The following is a 22419-nucleotide window of genomic DNA, read 5'->3' on the forward strand; positions in this document are numbered from 1 at the left end:
ACACCTAAGTGAAAAATCATGTCAGCTCTCGGCTCTTCATCAGGAATTGGAACTTTCTCTAAATGATGTATCAGCAGAACGTGACAGTAAAATAGGATAACACCACCTTTTAACTTCAGAAGCACTTAGAGCAGGGATCCCCAAACTACGGCCCACGGGCCACATGCGGCCCCCTGAGGCCATTTATCCGGCCCCCGCCGCACTTCTGGAAGGGGCACCTCTTTCATTGGTGGTCAGTGAGAGGAGCATAGTTCCCATTGAAATACTGGTCAGTTTGTTGATTTAAATTTACTTGTTCTTTATTTTAAATATTGTATTTGTTCCCGTTTTGTCTTTTTACTTTAAAATAAGATATGTGCAGTGTGCATAGGGATTTGTTCATAGTTTTTTTTTATAGTCCGGCCCTCCAATGGTCTGAGGGACACTGAACTGGCCCCCTGTGTAAAAAGTTTGGGGACCCCTGACTTAGAGCCAGGCCTTTTGTGAATACTGGGAGTTTATGTGCCCCTTTAAGAGTCACACATCTACAAATATTCTCATTACTGTGCCTTAATCCAAAATACAAAGACAATCTCATCTAAACACAAATCATATTTAAATAATCTTTAGGTGTTAAAGATTATAGTATAGCTCACAGAATCATTTTGAATCATGTAAATTAACAAATCAATAAAGCTTTGTCCAAGTATTATCCAAGATAAAGCTCTCCTTTGTCACCTTATCAGGGGAGAAAAGGGCAAGGATAAATGCAACATTCACACCCACCCTTCTCCCCCTTCTCTTGCTCACAAACATCCTTCCTCTAGACTTCATTCCTAAAACACAGTGGGTGTGTCACAAAGCATCTGGGAAGTGTGACATGCGCAGAGCAAGCAGACACTTTCCACGCCCACCATCCCTCCAACACCAAGCCCCATGCTCCTGTTGGCCTTCCTCCTCCATTTCTGATTATTGAAACCCTACTCATCCTTCAAGAGCAACCTGTCCGCATTCCTTCAAAAAAGCTTAGATGAAAATGAACTCTATATCCTCTGGACTTCCGGAAAACTTGATTTGTTCCTCCCTCCAATAGCAGATGTGCTTCCAATCGGGCCCCGGAAAGTGAGCAAGCTCCACAACTCACATCACGAGCGTCTTGCAAAGACCTGTAGATTATTAATGACCTTTCCCCGAAAATATATGAACTTTCATATTAAGCAAATATTTATTGTCAAGACTTGTCATGCCACACCTATAAAATACTATAAACCATGACATCAAGCTGAGCTGCTGGTGAGATAGTCACTCTATAATAGTCAATAAATATAGTAAAAAGCGGCCCTGGCTGGTTGGCTCAGTGGTAGAGTGTCGGCCTGGCGTGCAGAAATCCCGGGTTCGATTCCCGGCCAGGGCACACAGGAGAAGCGCCCATCTGCTTCTCCACCCCTCCCCCTCTCCTTCCTCTGTCTCTCTCTTCCCCTCCCACAACCGAGGCTCCACTGGAGCAAAGATGGCCCGGGCGCTGAGGATGGCTCCTTGGCCTCTGCCCCAGGCACTAGAGTGGCTCTGGTTGCAACAGAGCGACGCCCCGGAGGGGCAGAGCATCGCCCCCTGGTGGGCAGAGCGTTGCCCCCTGGTGGGCGTGCCAGGTGGATCCTGGTGGGGCGCATGCGGGAGTCTCTCTGACTGTCTCTCCCCGTTTCCAGCTTCAGAAAAATACAAAAAAAAAATTATATATATATATATATATATATATATATATATATATAGTAAAAAGCAAATTCACAAATAGTAAAATTTAAACACAAAACAATGAGAAGGAGCCTGAATCCCTAACACCATGGTGACAGCATGCTGGTCCCCAGAAAGCCATGTAGAACAGGGTCAGTGTACTTGATCAGGGCTTCCCGCATCCAGGCAACTGCATAAGAAATAAATTTCTGTCTGTCCTGTTAAGTGTGGTCTCTGTCATCTGCAGAAGGACCTCTGTCCTTTATACATATAGCATATACAGTCTTTCATCTAAATAGACTCTGTGTCTTGAAGCATTAATTTTTGCAGGTAGATTTTTTTCTTGATGGATACTTTGTACAGGGTAAATAGTAGAGTTCATTGATAGCACCCTGGCCTAAAAGTGCTGATAAATGTACCTCATTGAGCATCTGTATAAATACTAAGAAAATCCTGACGCTGACCCAGTCAAAACCTCCTTTTACAAGCAAACAAGCAATAGGACAGGCACACACCTCAGCGAAACCCTGCTGCAAAATGAAGCAGTCTCACCAGAACTGCTTCCCCATTCTACAGGATTGCTGGGAGCCATTCAGTGTGATCGTTGCTAAGTAAGTTTATCCTGAGTCAATACGATGAGACTCAGTTTAACAGAATTTAATAAAAGACTGGAAAATAATATTAATATTGAAATTTGCCTGTTTTGTTCAGTCACTCATTCCGCATACGCACGTTAAATTCTGCTCTGTGCAGAAAGACGGTGAGGACACAGTCCCCGTGCCCAGGGAAGCGGCAGGCTCCGCAGCCGGCGACGCTGCCAGCCTCGGAGCTGTGTCTAAGGGGTCACAGGGACCAAGGCTTCACTGACAGACACAACTGGAACAAAATTTCAAAAGATGAATAAGAATCCCTCTGCCAGAAGAAGAAAGATGTTCAGGGCATGGAGGAAAGCATTTATAAAAATTGAGGAAAAAAATAAATATTTTTTTAAAAATAATTTTTTAATTGTTTAAAATAGTATAGCCTGTGGGAAAATGGTTTTTGGAGGAACTGTCAAACAATGAATCTGAAAAGGTGGGCTGGGCTGGAGACGGTGGGGCTTTGTGTGAACATGCTCCATGACATATCTGATCACATATACATACGTGTGGCCCATATAGCGAGCTTTCCTCTAAATGTCTGTCACGCACTCAGCACAGGGTCGGGCACGTGCCATTATCATCACTGTCATCATCATCAATAACAACACCAGGATTCAAACCTACTGACAGGTTACTCTCCACAACCGAAACAATTACAATGCCATTGACAACCTTCTGTTTTTCCAGAGGAGGAAAAAATGTGCTTTTATTATATTTATCAGTAAGAATGTTATAACATTTTAACTTAACCCTAAGAGGCAGCACATTTTCTTATAAAGTGATTTAACATTTCCTCAAGCATTTATCTTCTTTGAACATAAATCAAATGGAATTAGTATGTTCATCTAATATATTTGTATACATTTTTAGTAATTTCAATACAGTGAGATATGTTTATTTTTTCTACACTCTGTCTCTCTTTCCATTGCTATCCATTCTGCATTTGTATACAGAGTACAGATTCTTCTCTGTACTCTGACAAATGTGAAAATAAATACCTGACAAATGTGACTTTTCCATGTCATTCTGTAATGTTTGCTGTCTTAGACATAATAAAAATAGCCTTTGAACTTCTGGAATATCAGTTACACTGTATCAATTGATTTTTTTTTCTTTAACAAAATATTATACAGTTTTGATAATTGTCCATTTTAAATGTTTCCAAGTCAGGTAAAATGAGTCCTCACCATTGTTGTTTTACAAAGTACATTTTTTTAATAATATTTGTTTTTATTTTTTATTAAACCACTTCTTATAAATGATAGAAAAATTAGAAGAATGGCCAAAATGAGTAGAAAATTTTATAAATACAGCCATAACTCTTATGATTTAGGAAATATTATAGAACTGACTAACTGATCAGCATCACTGTCACTCACTGAAATACAAAGACTACTTTGAGCATTATTATTTTTTTTTTTTACAAAGAAGGAACTGTGCAACAAGGTTTAGAAATGTGTTCAGTAATACAACGTGAGACCATAGGAACACTTCAGAATGAGTTCATGAACACAGGTAAGGTCATAACGAGTTATTTTCTCCTTCGAGATATCTATTAAACAGACTTGATTAACACGTCTTTACAAGGACAGTCACTATAATAGCACTGTGGAAGAATGCAGGGTTTCATAGTGAAAGAGTTGTTTCCCGATAAGAATAAGCACAGACGGAAGAATTACCACCCTGAAGGACTGAGGACAGCTGTTGCCTAAGCACTGTGATATTTTTCTTTTGACTCAGAATCTGGCACAAGGAAATTATAGGAGCTCTATAAACAAAAACAACTAAACCCAATTATATACACAGACCTCCTTCTCTGCAGAGTAATTTACACATCCTAACAATGTGCTTTTGTTGTTCTGCTTTTTCTTTTGAATAGATGGCACCTAATGGTATATTAAATAAGTTTAGAAGACTTAGGTTCCTCCGCTGAGACTGGGTTTGCATTTCATGAAAGCCATGTTATGATGTGAAGCAATCATATATATGTTCAGCTTTAGGTAAGGTACATTCCATAAGCTGATCAGACATGTTTTCTTGAGACTTAATGTTCTAGAATAGTTAACATTAATACGGAGACAAAAACAAGAGAAAAAGATGGTGATCTACTTATAAAAAGAAAAAAAAACAGGCATTTCCAGGGTATATATGTTTTCATGAAAAAATGTTTCGCACATAATGAGTGTTCAGTCTCCTTTACTACTTGGCAAGGGTTTGTGAGTTCCGTGAAGCAGGCATATAACTGGAACTAAATATGGGAAATGAAAAGTTTACACTTTCCCAGATTTCAGAAAACGCTATGAGACTGAATCTCCTAATTCACTAGAAAGCGAGTGACTTGAATTGAGTATCCACACTATCAATCAAACACCCTCAGAGCAAACATTTTACTTTAGTATTCTCTTGAACGTATGTGGTTTAGAAAAACGAAGGAAAATCTGGATGAAGTTTTCCTGCTCTTAAGATATATTCCACTTATATAGAGAGACACTCAGTAAATATCAAAGGAAACACATCCAGCGCAGCATACTGATGAGACAAGAAGGTGCTTTCTAACGGACGCAGAAAGAAGCCTGGAGGCTGGCCAGCAGGCCTGGGCGAGACACCTGCGGATAATTCAAGCTCTGCTTCCTAAAGAGGAGTGCTGTGGACTTCTATCAAAGAAGGTGTTAGGGCAAAAAATACTGCAGTGTGAGAAGCCCGGATTAATGAAACTGTCATCTCCACTGAAAGGAATTATGGAACACTAAATACCTGATTATTAGTGAGATTGCAGGCATTTTTCTCTTGTTTTTATTTCTCTTACTGCTTTCATAATATTGCTTATTCTACGTTCATCAAAATATCAAATATATGTGTTGTGATTGTGTTGGCGGTGTGTGTGTGTGTGTATATATATAGACTATAACCTTTTCAGGAAGTATTTTCCCCTCCCTTTATCTTTTTACTTAAAGGTATTTTTCTCCTCCTCTTAATGATTTTTTCAATAGACCCTGCAAGAGTTTCTACTCGTTTCTCAAATACAGTGGAAAAATATTCGCAGATTCTGAAACATCGCCTTCTTTTGAGATTCAGGATATTTGATGGTGTTTCAGAAAACACAGATTTGGAAATTCACCAACTAAGAAGGAGCCTGCTTTGTTTTAAAGGGTTGAGTTGAAGAAAGAAGCTTCACCCAGGAGCCGTGCATTATCATGGTTGCACAATGTGTTTTTGTCTTTGCGTGAAAACAGGAGACATAAAATCCAGTGACCCAAATAATTAAATTCCAATAAGAAATAAACGGTCAAATTTTAGTTGAAATAAGTTTGAGAAAACTACATCTTTTTCTTCAGATCATATAGGCATTTTTGTAATGACTAAAGTCTGGCGCTATCCCACTAAGATAGAAAAACATGAAAGTTCAGCTTATAGATCTTTTTTCTGTATAATGCAAAATCTCAAATATATGAATATATCTTAGGGGTTTTAAAGTCCAAATGGACTAATGACTGAAATGTGAGACTCGAAAACATCAAGTCCTAGAAGAAAACATAGGCAGGAAAATTTCAGACATTTCTGGTTAGCAGTATTTTTATGATATATCACCTTAAGCAAGAGAAACAAAAGAAAAAATAATCAAACTAAAAAAGTTTTTGCCCAGCAAAGGAAACCATCAACAAAATTAAAAGACAACCCACTGGATGGGAGAACATATTTGCCAATATATTTGATAAGGGCTTAATATCAAAAATATACAAGTAACTTATAATACTCAACACCAAAAATAACCCAATCCAATTAATAAATGGACAAAAGATCTGAATAGACATTTCTCCAAAGAGCACATACAGATGGACAACAGACATGTGAAAAGATGTTCACCATCACTAATCATCCAAAAACAGCACATTAAAATCACAATGTGATTACCTCACAACTGTCAGAATGGCTGTCATCAATGAATAAACAAACAACAAGTGTTGCTGAGGATAGGGAGAAAAGGGAACCCTTGTTCACTGTCAGTGGGAGTGAAGATTTGTGCAGCCACTGTAAAAAGCAGTATGGAGTTACCTCAAAAAATTAAAAATGGAACTATCTTATGACCCAGCAATTCTACTTCCAGGAATTAACCAAAGAAACCTGAAACACTAATTCAAAGGAATATATGCACCCCTATGTTCACTCCAGCATTATTCACAATAATCCAAGCTTTGGAAGCAGCCCAAGTGCCCATCAGCGGATGAGTGGATTATAAAGTCGTGGTACATTTATCTAATGGAATACTACTCAGCCATAAAAAAAGAAAGAAATCTTATCTTTTGTAACAGCATGGATGGACCTGCAGAGTATTATTCTAAGTGAAATAAGCCAGTCAGAGAAAGACAAAAACCATATGATTGCATGTATATCTGGAATCTAATGAAGAAAATAAACTAACACATAAATCAGAAACAGACTCATAAATACAGAGAACACACTGAAGCTGTCAGAGTGCAGAGGGGTTGCAGGGGGACCAGTGGAAAAGGTGAAGGGATTAAGCAAACAACAATAACTCACAGACACAGACAAGAGCCTGGGGATTACAAAAGACAAGGGAGGTGAGGGAGGTAGAAGAGGGTAGGGGAGGGTAATAATGACGGAAGGAGACCTGACTTGGGGTGCTGAACACACAATACAGCATTTAGATGATGTATTACAGAATTATAAACCTGAAACCTATATCATTTTATTAACCAATGCCACTCCCATAAATTCAATTAAAACATAACTAAAAATACACCTTTTCTTCCATATCAAAAAAAAAAGAAAACTTTAACAGACTATTTTTCATTACAATCTGGTTCTAATCCCTTATTCTAAATTTGCACATTGATAATCACCAATGTGATCAAGACTCCCATATGACAAAAATAACAATGCCCTATATTTCTTGCGTTTTAATTCTCTCAATCATCCAGAATAATACCGTACCCCATGAAGTTAAGTTGGACAGATATTTTTATTACCCTTTTATTTAAAACAATTTTTTTCAAGGCCCAGATAGGTTAAATGATGTTTTTCTCTGAAATCACTCATCAAAGGAAAAAAAAAGAGGTGTTTGCTTCCGTTCAGTGAGAACAAATGCCAAGTTCATTCCAGAAATCCTTAACCCTTAATATTTCCTGGTCACTGAAACATAAATAATATCTTAACAACAGGATGTGTGTGAAGATTAAATTACATAATAATGGACAGAAAGTTCCTAGAAAAAGTTGGCCACATAGAAGGAGCTCAATAATTTAGGGGTGGGTTAAAGTAGGAGAAACAGGAAAAAAGAGGAAAACTATATTAATGTTTTAGAAAAGTTACCAGTCAGTTCCACCTTAAAAGTTCTTTTCCAATGTAGCTGATCATCTTCTAGAAAATCCAATATGCATTTATCCTCTGCAAAATTTGCAACTTTTATATTTTTTTACTTCTAATTACCATCAGGTATTATGCTTTGACCTTGTTCAAGTCGTCATGTCTTTAAAATAATATGAATCATTTTCCTGAGAAGTGGAACAGCTGCAAATGTTAGATGAAGGCAATTTTGCAAATTAAGGTAATTTGCTGAACATTCTTCCCAAGATGCATTTAAATAGGTAGTTTGTGGGAGAGAATATCTTCATTACGTTTCTTTCTTGCAGGCTTCAATTAACAGGGTTATTGGTTAACCCAGTAACAAACTGGCATTGAATTCCCTACCTTGCGTGAGATACAGTGGCAAAATGTAAAGCTATAGATTAGTATTTATCAATATATTAAAAACTGTATAATCCGGTTAGGGAAAGGAGATAGGAAACCACAAAGAGTAGGAAATGCAATATTTCAATTTAATAATAAATATTATTTGTATAGATACCACATACAAGTTAAGCATGACTAACTACTCAAATTAATATTAACAAGTGTATGGTCTGTGTAGCAATGCATTTAAATATGAGCGCGAGAACGCCGAGGGCTGAGAGAGCTAAGGAAAGCTCGCTGGAGAAGTCTTTCTCAGCATTTAAGCAAAGCGTTCAGAGAGCTCTGGGACTGACTGAAAAGGATGAAATTTCAAAGTGTTTCTAAATGTTAGCTAATAAATAGAGACTTAGGAAACATGCTTTTAAAATAAAATACCGGATGCCTTCCATTCTGATGGAGCATTAACTACATTTTGTATTATGGTGAAAATTAAAATATGACAATTTATTATAAAATAAAGCATTTCACAAGATCAATAAGTCGTGTGAACACCTACAAGCCCCCAAAATACTAACGTATTTTGTTAATCAATCTCTTTTAGCCTTAAACCAGGAAACCGAAGTCCTAGTCTTGACAGATTATTACAGACACAACCCTAAAACATCAGCAGAACACACTCTTTTCACCGGCCACAGACAGATCGGCATCTCTGGGAATGAAGCAGGTCATTGTTTGACCTTGTTTTCTGTGCCAGCCTAGCTACAAAAGATAAAACTCTGAAAGAAATATGGCCAAATGCAATTATCAATCTGATGATACAGAATAAAGGATAGCATGTTGAATTTGAATTTCTGACCAAATCTTTTGCAAGAGCTCTTTAAAAAAAAAAAATTAAACCAGTTTCATCTTCCTCCTTTTTCTTAACTACCATCAGTATGAAGTGCTCTCAAAGTCTGATACAGACAAAAGATAGAAAATGCAAAGAAGAATAATGCCATTGATAATCCATACAGATATTTTCATGAATAAATCATGAATTAGCTATACTAAAAATTTATATTTTCAATTCCTCATAGGCAGCCAAAGAACAGAAATTATATCCAATATTATTTGTGTGGGGGAGGAGGGAGGGGTGTCTTTTTAGCCTAAAGGGTCACACTAATAGCTTCCTTAGTGATCACTTAGTAACCCAGGAGAACTCTGTAACAATACCGCTTTCATTGACAAAGCATCCTTGAACATTTACATGAACCATCTTCTATACATTTACCCCTGGTGATTAATGTCTGCTGGATATTAAACTGACAATGCCAGCTCAAAAGAGACATGAAATCATAAGTCTTCAGAGCTTTTGCCATTTGAAAATGGGTAAAGCATTACCAGTATCACTACAGCTCTATTATTTAGCTTTCATATATTTTCCGAAGGACGAATAAAAATACAACTATGACAACAGTTACCATGGAAGCGGTTCTTTTCTGCTGCCTTTCTGAATAGTAACAACTTAATTTAATGCATTAGTCTAGTGGCTGAGGTGTGATTCACTTTGTTCTTTTTTCCCAATTCCTACATCATGAAACTGCGTAACTCCAAGGAGTGCTTTCTTTCTCTGCCTGACACTTTTGTCATAAAGCGACAACCTATTTTTTCCTTCTAGCCAGAATTATTGAACACCCACTAAATAATTTAAATAAAAGAACAGAAATAGGGTATAAGTTTTGGAATGCAAAAGACACACACACACACACAAAGACACAAAGCTCCACGCATAATGTCTGTGACTCATTACGAGACAGTTTTTTAAAAGTGCTTATGAATAAGAAGCAATAAAATATCCCCTGATGTTTGTGAGCAGTGTATAATGTTAATACTCTCCTGAAAGAAGAAAGGCAGCACTCTAGGAGACCTTCCTGGTCTGCTCGCTCTGTCCTTGGAACGCTGACTACAACCGCTCAGCAGATTCAACTCAAATATCTATCTAGAGCAAAAGAAGATTCTTTAACTTGATCTTTCTGATGACCACATAAGAATTAGTCAAGAATGAATGAGTCTGAAATACAAAATGAGATTTATGATACAGTAATTATACAATTCACATGAGCCTTATTATATATATCCAGGAACCAAAATACTATAGAATAAATTCAAATATTAATTTCCAGTTCTCCTACCCTAAGAAACTATGTACCATATTTCCCCATTATATGACATACCCTTTTTTTGAAAAATTTGGGGTCTAAAAACTGGGAGCATCTTATACAGTGGTTGTAGTTTTTTTTTTTACTTGCATTTCCTGCTTTTTTTTTGCGCTTGTTTTTGCACTCATTGTTGAGAACAGTGATTCATCATCAGACACAGACGAGGACAAGCTAATGGATGGGAGTTTTGACAGTGATGAGAGTTGTATGAATTTTATGATGAATAAAATTTGAGTTCAATAACTTTATGTAATACATTTTTTTTTCAAATTTCGGGCCACAAAATTAAGGTGTGTCTTAAACATGGGGAGATACAGTAAAATGAGCAAGCAACAGAGGCTAAGCAGACCTGTTCACACCTGATCTCTTCTCTTAAGATATATTAATTTTTCTCGTCCTATTTGGTGGATCTTATGCTCTTGCCCAGAGCTGAGTTGTATTGAGATCTCTGTAACAGTGATGTTATTTCTATTTAAAAAAAAATTTTCAGGCTCTGTTTATCAGCTCATCGTAAATACCCAGCTATTTCGCAACGGTACTCCTAAGAGATCTTCGCTTTCCTCAGTTGCCCTTTGCAAGATGGCACAAGCTGAGTGCTATTGGGGTGGCACCTCCTTTTGTTTACAGGTTCCCACCTCTGTCTACAGTTACGGATTAGAGAGTTCTGGGTTTTCTGGCTCTCAGTTGTGTCTGGATCCGTCCTTCGCTCTGAATTCTGACCTTAGATGGGTTGTATTCTGCCCTTTTAGATGGAAAGAGTAACTTTCAATTTGGGGATCAAGACAAAAATGGATTTCCTCATTTTACAAACATGCAAGGGCCAACAGACTTCCTAAGGAACATTATTAAGGCCTGTCCCAGGACATAGAGGTTCACGATTGCCGTGTATCACAATTTTACTCAAAATAAATAGCATGTGTATTGTATATACTTTACTCAAAGCTAGATGTAGAAAACCTAATATTGATGGACCTCATTTTCTCTAACATTCAGCTGCCATCGAATTCTGCAAAACACCAACCACTCTGCCTGAAGTCACACAATTTCTAAAACTAACATTCAGAATATTGACTGTTACATAGACTAGCCCGCCTATTTTGGTAAGCAAATGATAGACTTACCATGTCTGCAGAATGCAGAATGCTTTAGGTTCATTAAAACTCCATTTAAAAATAAAAACAACTCCATTTTTATTTCCAAATGAGAAGCTAAAATTGCATGGAAACTTGAAGACATATAAAAATATAATACTTTGGAATACATCTGTTTCTTCAGATTATATGCTACCTCACTGCCTTCTACACCAGATATGAAATAATTTACTCATCCAACAAATATTTATTCTGCATACCATGTTTCAAGCAGTAGATGGCAGTAAAACAACCAACAAATAAATTTAAGGCAAGTTAGATGGTTATAAATGCTATAGGTAAAAAAGAATAAAGTAGATAAGAGACAAAGGTAGTTAGGGAGTAGATCGTACAGATAAATGACAATATTTAATAGATAAAAGATGACATTTAAGCAAAGATTGGGATGTAAAGGAATAAACCACATAGATATCTGGAAAAAGAGAATTCCAGGCAAAAAAGAACAGCTTGTTGCAAAAACCCTGAGGCAGGAGCGTGCTTGTATGTTAAAGAACGGCAATAAGGCCAGTTTGGATCAAGTAGAGTGAGTCCAAGGGAATGTCTTAGGCAATGAAGTTAGAGAAGCAACGAGGGGTCACTTGTGTAGGTCCTTGCAGGCCACTGTAATGAAATTTTAATCTTTTTTACTCTTAATGAAATAAAAAGCTGCTGAGGATTTTGAGCTGAAGAATGATATGGTCTACCTTCCATTTTTCAAAGTTCACTCAGGGTATTGTGTTGATAAAAGAGTAAAGGTGGGGTGGCATGACCTGCGGTGGTGCAGTGGTTAAAGCGTCAACCTGGAAATACTGAGGTCATCAGTTCGAAACCCTGGGCTTGCCTAGTCAAGACACATACGGGAGTTGATGCTTCCAGCTCCTCCCCCACTTCTCTCTCTCTGTCTCTCCTCTCCTCTCTCTCTCTCTCTCTCTCTCTCTCTCTCTCTCTTTCTGTCTCTCCCTCTCCCTCTCCTCTCTAAAAATGAATAAATAAAAAAATAATAAAAAAATTTTAAAAAAAAAGAATAAAGGTGGGGAGCCTGACCCGTGTGGCACAGTGGATAGAGCACCGACCTGGAATGCTGAGATCGCCAGTTCCAAACCCTGGGCTTGCCTGGTCAAAGCACATTTGGGAGTTGATGCCTGCTCCCCTCCTTCTCTCTCTCTCTCTCTCTCTCTCTCTCTCTCTCTCTCTATCTCTCTCTAAAAATCAATAAATAAAATTTTTTAAAAAGAGAGTCAAGGTGGGGAACCACGAGAGGAAGCAGAGGGTCCAGTTAAGATGCAGTTGCAATAATGCATATAGGAGTTAATGGTGGGTCGGCCTTGGGTAATAACAGTGGAGATGATGAGAAGTGGTTAGATTCAGGACAGAAAATGAAAGCAGGGTCAACAGGATTTGCATGCAGGTCAGATATGGGTTATGAATAAAATAGAGACCAGGAAAGCTCCGGAATTTGGGGCCTGAATAACCAGAAGATACAAATAATGTATTGAGATGAGGCACACTGGAGGAGGAGGAGGTGGCAGTGGGAATACAGGACTTGTGTTTGGTATCTATTAAGTTTGATGTGCACATTATATTTCCAAGTGAAGATGTGGAACAGGTAGTCAGATACAAGGCAGCTAGATAGATAGGTAGATCCTTTCATTAACATTTACTGGGTGATTAGGTAAATTAGGAAATAGTAAACAAGGGAATGATTAAACATATAAGTGAATGAGTGAATAAATGAATGGATATTGAAGATACAAAAAAAAATTCTAGTAAAGGAATTAGAGAGGAGGGTATAATTCAAATGCAGCAGACAGCTTACTGCCTGAAATAGCAGTTGCTTAAAAGAGAAAACGAAGATAACTGGGAAAGGAAAACTGTAAAGTCAGTACAAAATAACCAACTCACTGGGTTTTAAAATAACATTTTCAGTTAAAACAGTGTTACTTTGGAACCCAAGAGATACATAATGCACTACAAACTCCCCCAGAAGAATTCAAGTCCAAAAGCATCATTCTCATATGTCTTGAATATGTGTTAAAATTACACAGGAATGCTCAGCAAATAAAGATGTTAGTTTCCTAAAAAAAAACAAACAAAAAAAACCCACATGGTTTAAATGCATGAGTAATATATATATTTAACTAAGAAACAACACAATGTTGTCTTTGATTTCCCAGAAGTACATTTCCATACTCTGGAAGTCATACTATCTTAACTGCTTTTAATATTTCAAACTTGTCAATGCTTTTAAGCATAGATTGTTTATACCTCCTTTTAGGAATTTTTACAAGTATAGACTCACTGATTTTCATTTACTAACAAATCTAGCATCTCAGGGGCCTGAACCTGAGGCACAGAATCTAAGGCATATTCTGCATCCAATTAAATAATGTAGGTTTCTCCAAATCTCTGATTCAGTAATTAAAGTTTATATTGCAAAATCCACAAATAAAAGATTTGAGAGAACTCTACCCATCTCTTTATTCCTACAGCTGTTTTCTTGGGCTCCTACTTATATTAGCAAATAACAAAAAGGAAAATTCTCTTCAATATTTTTTTAATCACAATGTTATTTCAATAGTGCCAAAGAATAAAAATAAACACAACACATTATAAAATTATATTTCAATTAGTTATTTCAGATGGCTTTTTTTTTTACCTGAAGTACACAAATAACTATATCAGGGCAGTATTTAATTAGTCATGATTAGAGAGGGCATGATGTTGGTAACACTTGATAGTCAGAAATAAAAACTGCTTATAGAATATATGACATTTTTTCCAAAAATATACCTATAATAAACTTTTTTGCCTTAGCTCCGAAAAGAAAATGCCATGTAAATTAAGACCTCAAGCAAACTCTTCTTTTTGCCTTCCTTTCTGGTTAACATTAAATTAGCCAGTATTCCCCCCCCAAAAAAAAAATTATGGAATCTGCAAGAATATTATAATACTCAAGTTAGGGCAGAAAAAGACAAAGTCCGCTGGCTCAGTGCTCAATCAGATTTACATAGAAAACCGTGGATACGACGTTAAGGAATAGAAAAAGAGTAGTTCCCATTTCCCTAACCTCTAAGTTCTTTGTCAGGCTTTCTCCATCTCAGCACTATTGACATTTTAGGCTGTGTTCATCTTAGATTGAGGGGGGGGGCGTCTCACGTGCACTGTGATATGTTTGGCATCTGGCTCTACCCACTAGATCAGGGGTCCCCAAACTTTTTACACAGGGGACCAGTTCACTGTCCCTCAGACCATTGGAGGGCCAGACTATAAAAAAAACTATGAACAAATCCCTATGCACACTGCACATATCTTATTCTAAAGTAAAAAAAAACAAAACAGGAACAAATACAATATTTAAAATAAAGAACAAGTAAATTTAAATCAACAAACTGACCAGTATTTAAATGGGAACTATGCTCCTCTCACTGACCACCAATGAAAGAGGTGCCCCTTCCAGAAGTGCGGCAGGGGCCGGATAAATGGCCTCAGGGGGCCACATGTGGCCCATGGGCTGTAGTTTGGGGACCCCTGCACTAGATGCTAATAACATCCAATCCCCAGTATGACAATCAGAAATATCTCCAGACATTGCCAAATGTCCCCTGTGGAGGGCAGAACTGCCCCCGGTTGAGAACCCTGGACCTGTACGTCCAAGAGATATATGAATTCATACAGTTTCCTCTAGATGTGTTGCCTTTATAAAAAAAAATTTAACCTTAATTTCAAATCTCACTTTCAACTGTCACTAAAGCCCTTTGAACAAAACAGCAGAGAGCAACTGATACCCAAAGAAAAGGGGAGCTTGGTTCTTTCAAAAGTTAAATGTTATCCACCGGATAAAAAGTAAATCCTTAAAAAATTATACCCATAGAAATCTCCCCAAATTAAACTAAGTTTAAATCTGTTAAATGAGCTCCCGTGTATTCTTCAAAAAATAATAAAGAAATGCTGCTGCCTGACCAGATGGTGGTGCAGTGGATAGAAAGTCGACCTGGAATGCTGAGGTTCTGGTTTGAAACCCTGGGCTTGCCTGATCGAGGCACATATGGGAGTTGATGCTTCCTGTTCTGCCCCCTTCTTTCCCTCTCTCCTCCCCTCTCAAATAAAATCCTTTAAAAAGGGGGGGGTGAAAAGAAGCCCCAAGGTTTCTAACCTTGGCTTAAGTCCAAGGTTGCTGGCTTGAGCAAGGGGTCACTGGCTCAACTGGAGCCTCCAGTCAAGACACGTATGAGAAGCAATCAATTAACAACTAAAATGCCGCAACTATGAGTGATGCTTCTTGTCTCTCTCCCTTTCTGTCTGTCTGTCTCTCTCTCTCTCTCTCTCTCACTCTCTTCCACTAAAAAATAAATAAATTTATAAAGAAATGCTGCAATTATCTACACAGTCAGAAATTTGTTGGTTTTTTTCTTAAAGGATGTTTAATGTTGCTTTTTTTTCTCCTAAAGTGGCAGCTTCTTATTATCTTTTGAAATGTCACTCGGAGACTCAAAAGAGAATAACTGCAATTTAAACAGCAAGAAATGAGGGGGAATAACTGTATGTGGCCTCAGTTCGGAAGTTAATAAGCTGTCCTTCCATGATTAATGTAAAACGCTTTCTCCTTAGGTATAAAACCCCAAGTCTCTAAATACCACTTACATGCTGATGGCTCCCACATTTCCATCTCATTCCAACCTGCCCGAGACCACAGCCAACTTGCTCGTCAGCACATCTATGGAGATGACCCGCAGTCCTCCTGAGGAGAGCCACTTCAGTGTCCTCTTAGCTTTCTTCTAAACTTTCCTCCCCGGCCCTCCCCCCGTTGGGAAATAGCACTATCCCCTAGGAAAAAGCCTTCTACTCATTCTTCACTTCTGCATCAATTTCCAATTACTGCTGTAACAAACTTCAATAATTTTCTGACTCAAAACAACATAAATTATTATCTCACACTTCCAGAGTTCAAAAGTCCAAAATTAAAGTCTAGAGTCTAATAGGGAGGTGTTGGCAGGGCCATTCCTTCTGAACGCTCTAAGGGAAAATCAGTTTCCTTATCTTTTCCAGCTGCATTCTGTGGCTTGTGGGTCCTTCCTCGCAGCACTCGGAACTCTGCTTCCATCATGACATCTCCTCTAACCCTAACTCTTACCAGGACCCTTGTAATTACATTGGGACCACCCATGTATTCCAGGATCACCTCCCCATCTCAGGATACTTAACTCAATCTTATCTACAAAGGCTCTTTAGCCACGTGCAATACTGTGACTTAGAAGAAATATGTTTATTTGGTGATTCAGAAAACCAAAATATGTTTTTTATATGTACATGTTTGGTCTTCATGCAAAGTTCCTTGTTCAGAGCTCCCAAAACCCTTGGAATTTTCTCTCTTGGTTTTTTATTTATTTATTTATTTATTTACTGATTTTTCTAGATAGAGATGAAGGGATAGAGACAGAAACAGAAAGAGAAAGAGAAACACAGATTTGTTGTTCCACTTATTCATGCATTCATTGGTTGATTCTTGTATGTGCCCTGACCAGGGATCAAACCCACAACCTCGGCATGTTGGGACAACACTCTTAACCAACTAAGCTACCCAGGCAGGGCCAAGCCTGGAATTTTCTAAGCAATAGAACAATGGGAGCATTTTCTGTAATATTTAGTTTCTTGTCCTCAGTTTCTGAAATCACTTCAGAGTCATAAAGGGGAAGTGGGTGTCTTATTATTCATAACAAGCTCCTTTCCACCACACCTGGGTCTATGGTAATAAAATGACTTTTGGAAAGCACTTAAGAATGGGAGCTGGTTGCCAGAAGAACCAATCGTAAATAAAGGGGGGTTGGAACTTTCAGTCCCACCTATTGGCCTCGCCGGACAGGAAAGAGGCTCAAGGTTCAATCGATTACAGTGGTGGGATTCAGCCGGTTCACACAGATACAGCAGAACCAATACCTAATTTTTTGCTGAATATTATGGCGAACCAGTTGTTAAAATGGCACTTGTAATTAGGGTTCTTTCTAAGGTGGGTACCTAGGCAGCCACCCAATGTGGAAATCACAAATTTACATTCCTTACTCTTTTTTTAACATTCACCTGCGCAACAGTGTATTCTAAGTGCCCGTAGTAACGTTCATTCCGTCCATGGGTGAAAAACATTGCAAGTGAGCACACCAATCAAGAAGCAATATGAAAATATCTCAAATGACAGTTTTATTGCTTTTCATCAGGTATTATTTCATTTTTATTAATATTTTAAAACTCATAACAATCTTATTTAAGTACTAAATGAATGAAATAATAAACTACCTTTTGGTATATCGGGTTTTTTTATACTTAAAATGGTCATTAGGGCAGAGAACTGGTCTTTAAATTATTTGAATCTCACCACTGTTGACTACCAATGGCCAACGCTTTCATCAAGCAGCACGCCTACGTAATGAAGCCTCAATAAAAACCCAAAAGGAGGGGCTTCCGAGAGCTTCCGAGTTGGTGAACTCACGAAGAAGTGCACCTGGAGAGGGATGGACATTCCATGCCCTTCGTCCGTGCCTCGCCCTAGCCATCTTTTTCACCCGGCTCTTCCTGAGTCATATCCCCTTACAATAAACTAGTAAGTGAATGTTTCTCTGAGTTCTGTGAGTCATTCTACAAAATTAATCAAACCTGAGGAGAGGGTTCTGGGAACCTCTTTTTTATAGTCAGTCAGTCAAAAGTACAGGTAAAAACCTGGACCTACAACTGGTGTCTGGTGTGTGTGTGTGTGTGTGTGTGTGTGTGAGAGAGAGAGAGAGAGAGAGAGAGATGGGGGTCGGGGCATCTTGCAGGACTGACCCTTAACCTGTGGGATCTGATGGTATCTCCAGGTAAATAGTGCCAGAATTGAGTTGAATTTTTAGACACTCCGCTAATGTCCCAAAAATGGCTTTTTGGTGTGAGGAACCTCTCCACACAATGAAATTTAGTGATCAAAACCACCGTTTATCACATAAGGTAACATAGTCACAGGTTTTGGGTATTAGGATGTGAATACCTTTGGGAGGACATTAGTCTATCTATCAAAACTCCCCCCCTTTTCTAGTCCACACACCCCCAACTCAACAACAACCTGGAGGCTCTACCTTTGACAAATATATCCCAAATCAACTACTTCACTGTAATTCCTCCACTACCACCCTGGTAAGGCCACACAGACGCTGCCCTGGACAGCTGTGAGTGCCTCCTAACCAGTCCCCTTGCTGCCTCTCTGGCCACACCGACGCTGCCCTGGACAGCTGTGAGTGCCTCCTAACCAGTCCCCTTTCTGCCTCTCTTGCCCCTCTACCGTCCACAGTCTGTAAAAAACTCAAACTTTGCGAAATATATACCAAATAATGCTCTTTCCTTGTTTAAAACCCATCAGTGGCTTCCTATTACAATCAAAACAAAATCCTAATAGGCCCTTCACCCTCTGGCCCCTTCTTACCTTAAAAAATAATGGAGAAGGAAATATACAATTTTCTCCACAAAATTCCTCTCCATCCCCCTGCACTAACCTTCTAAGGCCTGTCCGCTGAACAGGTGCTCTCAGCAACCCATCAAAGGGGGTGCTTACATTTCAGCTGCCCTTACTGCATCTCCCATTTTACTGCTCTCTCCCAGGACAGAAGGCAGCAACTTACCACATCATTCTAACCCTAAGCCCTCCCTCTCCAAGTCCATTTTGACTGCAGAATTTTTGCTAGAACTACCAGAATTTTTTTAATGTGCAAGAAGAAGAATCAAGAGGTCAGGAAAGAAAGGAAACAGAACAATGGAATGCGATATATACTTCACATTTCATAGCAAGCAGACAAAAGATAATACAGGTTGTTGGATTTAAAAACAGGACAGAAAACATTTTTTAATGTTTTTTTTCTTGTATTTTTTTACAGGGACAGAGAGAGGGATAGATAGGGACAGACAGACAGGAATGGAGAGAGATGAGAAGCATCAATCATCAGTTTTTTGTTGCAACACCTTAGTTGTTCATTGATTGCTTTCTCATACGTGCCTTGACTGTGGGCCTTCAGCAGACTGAGTAACTCCTGCTAACCCAGCGACCTTGGGTCCAAGCTGGTGAGCTTTCTGCTCAAGCCAGATGAGCCCACCCTCAAGCTGGTGACCTCAGGGTCTCGAACCTGGGTCCTTCCACATCCCAGTCCAACGATCTATCCACTGTACCACCACCTGGTCAGGATCTTTAATGTTAAAAGAACTACAAATAAAAATTTAATAGACTTTGGGAGTGATGGGAGAAAGACCTTTACTCTTCATTTTATTCCTTTATGAACTGTGAATGCTTAGACCATGTAAGTAGAGTTGAGTAATTACTAACTTTATACAAGATACACTAATTTACATGTGAGTGTATACATGTTTATACATGCAAACTGATCGTCCTTTTTTTCACTATTGTAACATTTCTTCCCTCCAATTCCCAACACTGCTCTTTGAAATTTCCTCTCCCGAAACTGTCCTGCCAAGGATTTCTTGGTGAGAGACCAGAGGGTGCTATGACCCTACACAGCCTCTCTATGGAAGATTGTCCCTTCAGTCTTCTTTTGTCTCTATTTTTCAAATACTCTATTCTTCCTGACTTGCTTCACACCACCTATTTCTGGACCAGCTAGTCTTCTCAATTTCAGGTATGAAGGTTTACACTCTATAATTACTACTGTTCTTCCAACATGCCAGAATCTCAGGGAAGCTACTACTCCACAAATGCAGCCATCACTTGGAATAATGAACCATCCCTAACTCAACCACTTACTTCTATGTTTCTCTGCCTTTGAGAAACACCCAGTCAATTGTGTGCATGTGTGCGTGTGTGTGTGTGTGTGTGTGTGTGTATTTTTCCAAAGTTAGAAGCGGGCAGGCAGTCAGACAGACTCCTGCATGTGCCCGACAGGAATCCACCCGGCATGCCCACCAAGGGGCATTGCTCTGCCCATTGTTCCATTATGGCCAGAGCCATTCTAGCCCCTGAGGCAGAGGCCGTGGAGCTGTCCTCAGTGCCCTGGCCAACTTTGCTGCAATGGAGCCTTGGCTGCAGGAGGGGAAGAAAGAGACAGAGAGAAAAGAGAGGAGGAAGGGTAGAGAAGCAGATGGACACTTCTCCTGTGTGCCCTGGCCAAGAATCAAATCCGGTACTTCCAAACACCAGGCCAATGCTCTACCACTGAGCAAACTGGCCAGGGCCCCAGTCAATTCTTATTGGAGGATATTTCGCAGAATTTAAGGGCCATAAGGAACTGTAGAGAACAAACTCATGCACATCAAAGTCACCTGAGATATAAAAATGCAAACCACTGCCTGATCTGTGGTGGCACAGTGGATAAAGTGTCAAGTTGGAATGCTGAGGTTGCCAGTTCAAAACCTCAGGCTTGCCTGGGCAAGGTACATATGAAAAGCAACTACTACAAGTTGAAGCTTTCTGTTCCTCCTGCTGCCTTTCTCTCTCTCTCTCTCTCTCTCTCTCTCAAATCAATAAATGAAATCTTAAAAAAAAAAGAAAAAGAAAAAGAAATGCAAACACTGGATCTCAAACAGACCTACAAGCACAAATTCTTTTCAACAACTCCCGAGGTAGTTCCAATGCCCACAAAAATTTGAGAGTCTTCAAATTTAACCCAATCTCCTTATATTTAAAATGAGGAACATCAAATCTAGAGAGTGGTTTGCCCAAAATAGCCCACCTAATAGACAGCCAATTATTCTAATTGTATATATTCCAGGATCCCTTTCAAAGGATCTTGCAAGAGCCCTGGCCGGTTGGCTCAGTGGTAGAGCGTCAGCCTGGAGTGCATAAGTCCCGGGTTTGATTCCCGGCCAGGGCACACAGGAGAGGTGCCCATCTGCTTCTCCACACCTCCCCCTCTCCTTCCTGTCTCTCTCTTCCCCTCCCACAGCAGAGGCTCCATTGGAGCAAAAGATGGCCTGGGCACTGGGGATAGCTCCTTGGCCTCTGCCCCAGGCGCTAGAGTGGCTCTGGTCACGACAGAGCGACACCCCAGAGGGGCAGAGCATCGCCTCCTGGTGGGCGTGCCGGGTGGATCCCGGTCAGGCGCATGCGGGAGTCTGTCTGACTGCCTCCCGGTTTCCAGCTTCAGAAAAATACAAAAAAAAAAAAAAGTATCTTGCGAGATAAAACATGCAAAAAGCATTAAAAGGAAACTAGCTCAACATAATAAAGACCATATAAGAAAAATCCACATCTAATATTATACCCAATGAAGAAAAACTGAAAGCGTTTCCTCTAAGATCAGGACCAAGACAAATATGTCCACTTTTGCCACTTCTATTCAACATAGTACTGGAAGTCCTAGACAGAGCAATTAGGCAATAAAATAAAATACATAAAAGGCATGCAAACAGGAAAAAAAAAACACATAAATTATCACTGTTTGTAGATGACATAAATATAGAAACTCTCAAGATTCTACTAAAAATAAAAAGCCTTATTAGAAAAAAGTCATTAAAGTTTCAGGACACAAAATCAACACACAAAATTTAGTTTCATTTACATTCACAATGCAAAATCTAAAGAGGAAATTAAGAAAACAATTCCATTTACAATAGTATCAAAAAGGAAAAGTACATAGGAATAAACTGAGCCAAGAAGGTGAAAGACTTGGACACTGAACACTATAAAACACTAATGAAAGAAATTAAATCAAATACAAATAAATGGAAAAACATCCTGCTTGACCAGTAGTGGTGCAGTTGATAGAGCATCGACCTGGGAATCTGAGATCCCAGGTTTGAAACCCCAACCAAGGTCATTGGCTTGAGAACGGGCTCATCCAGCTTGAACACAGGATCACCTGCTTGAGCACTAGGTCACCAGCTTGAGCATGGCATCACTGACATGATTCCAAGGTCGCTGGCTTGAGGCCAAGATTGTTGGCTTGAGCAAGGGGTCACTAACTTGGTTTGAGCCCCCTGTCAAGGAACAATTAAAGTGACGCAACTACAAGTTGATGCTTCTCATCTCTCTCCCTTCCTGTGTCTCTGTCTCTTTCTCTCTCAAAAAATAAAAATAAAAATAAA

General features: G+C 39.0%; 1 protein-coding gene across 3 annotated transcripts in view; it reads right to left on the reverse strand.

Annotated features, from left to right (window-relative positions):
* The window catches only part of ADAM23 (ADAM metallopeptidase domain 23), a 165006-nt gene that overhangs the window by 123674 nt on the left and 18913 nt on the right, over positions 1 to 22419 (reverse strand). The gene's annotated exons all lie outside the window — the stretch shown is intronic.

This window comes from Saccopteryx bilineata, chromosome 5 (assembly GCF_036850765.1).
Source record: "Saccopteryx bilineata isolate mSacBil1 chromosome 5, mSacBil1_pri_phased_curated, whole genome shotgun sequence".
NCBI classification, from domain to species: domain Eukaryota; kingdom Metazoa; phylum Chordata; class Mammalia; order Chiroptera; family Emballonuridae; genus Saccopteryx; species Saccopteryx bilineata.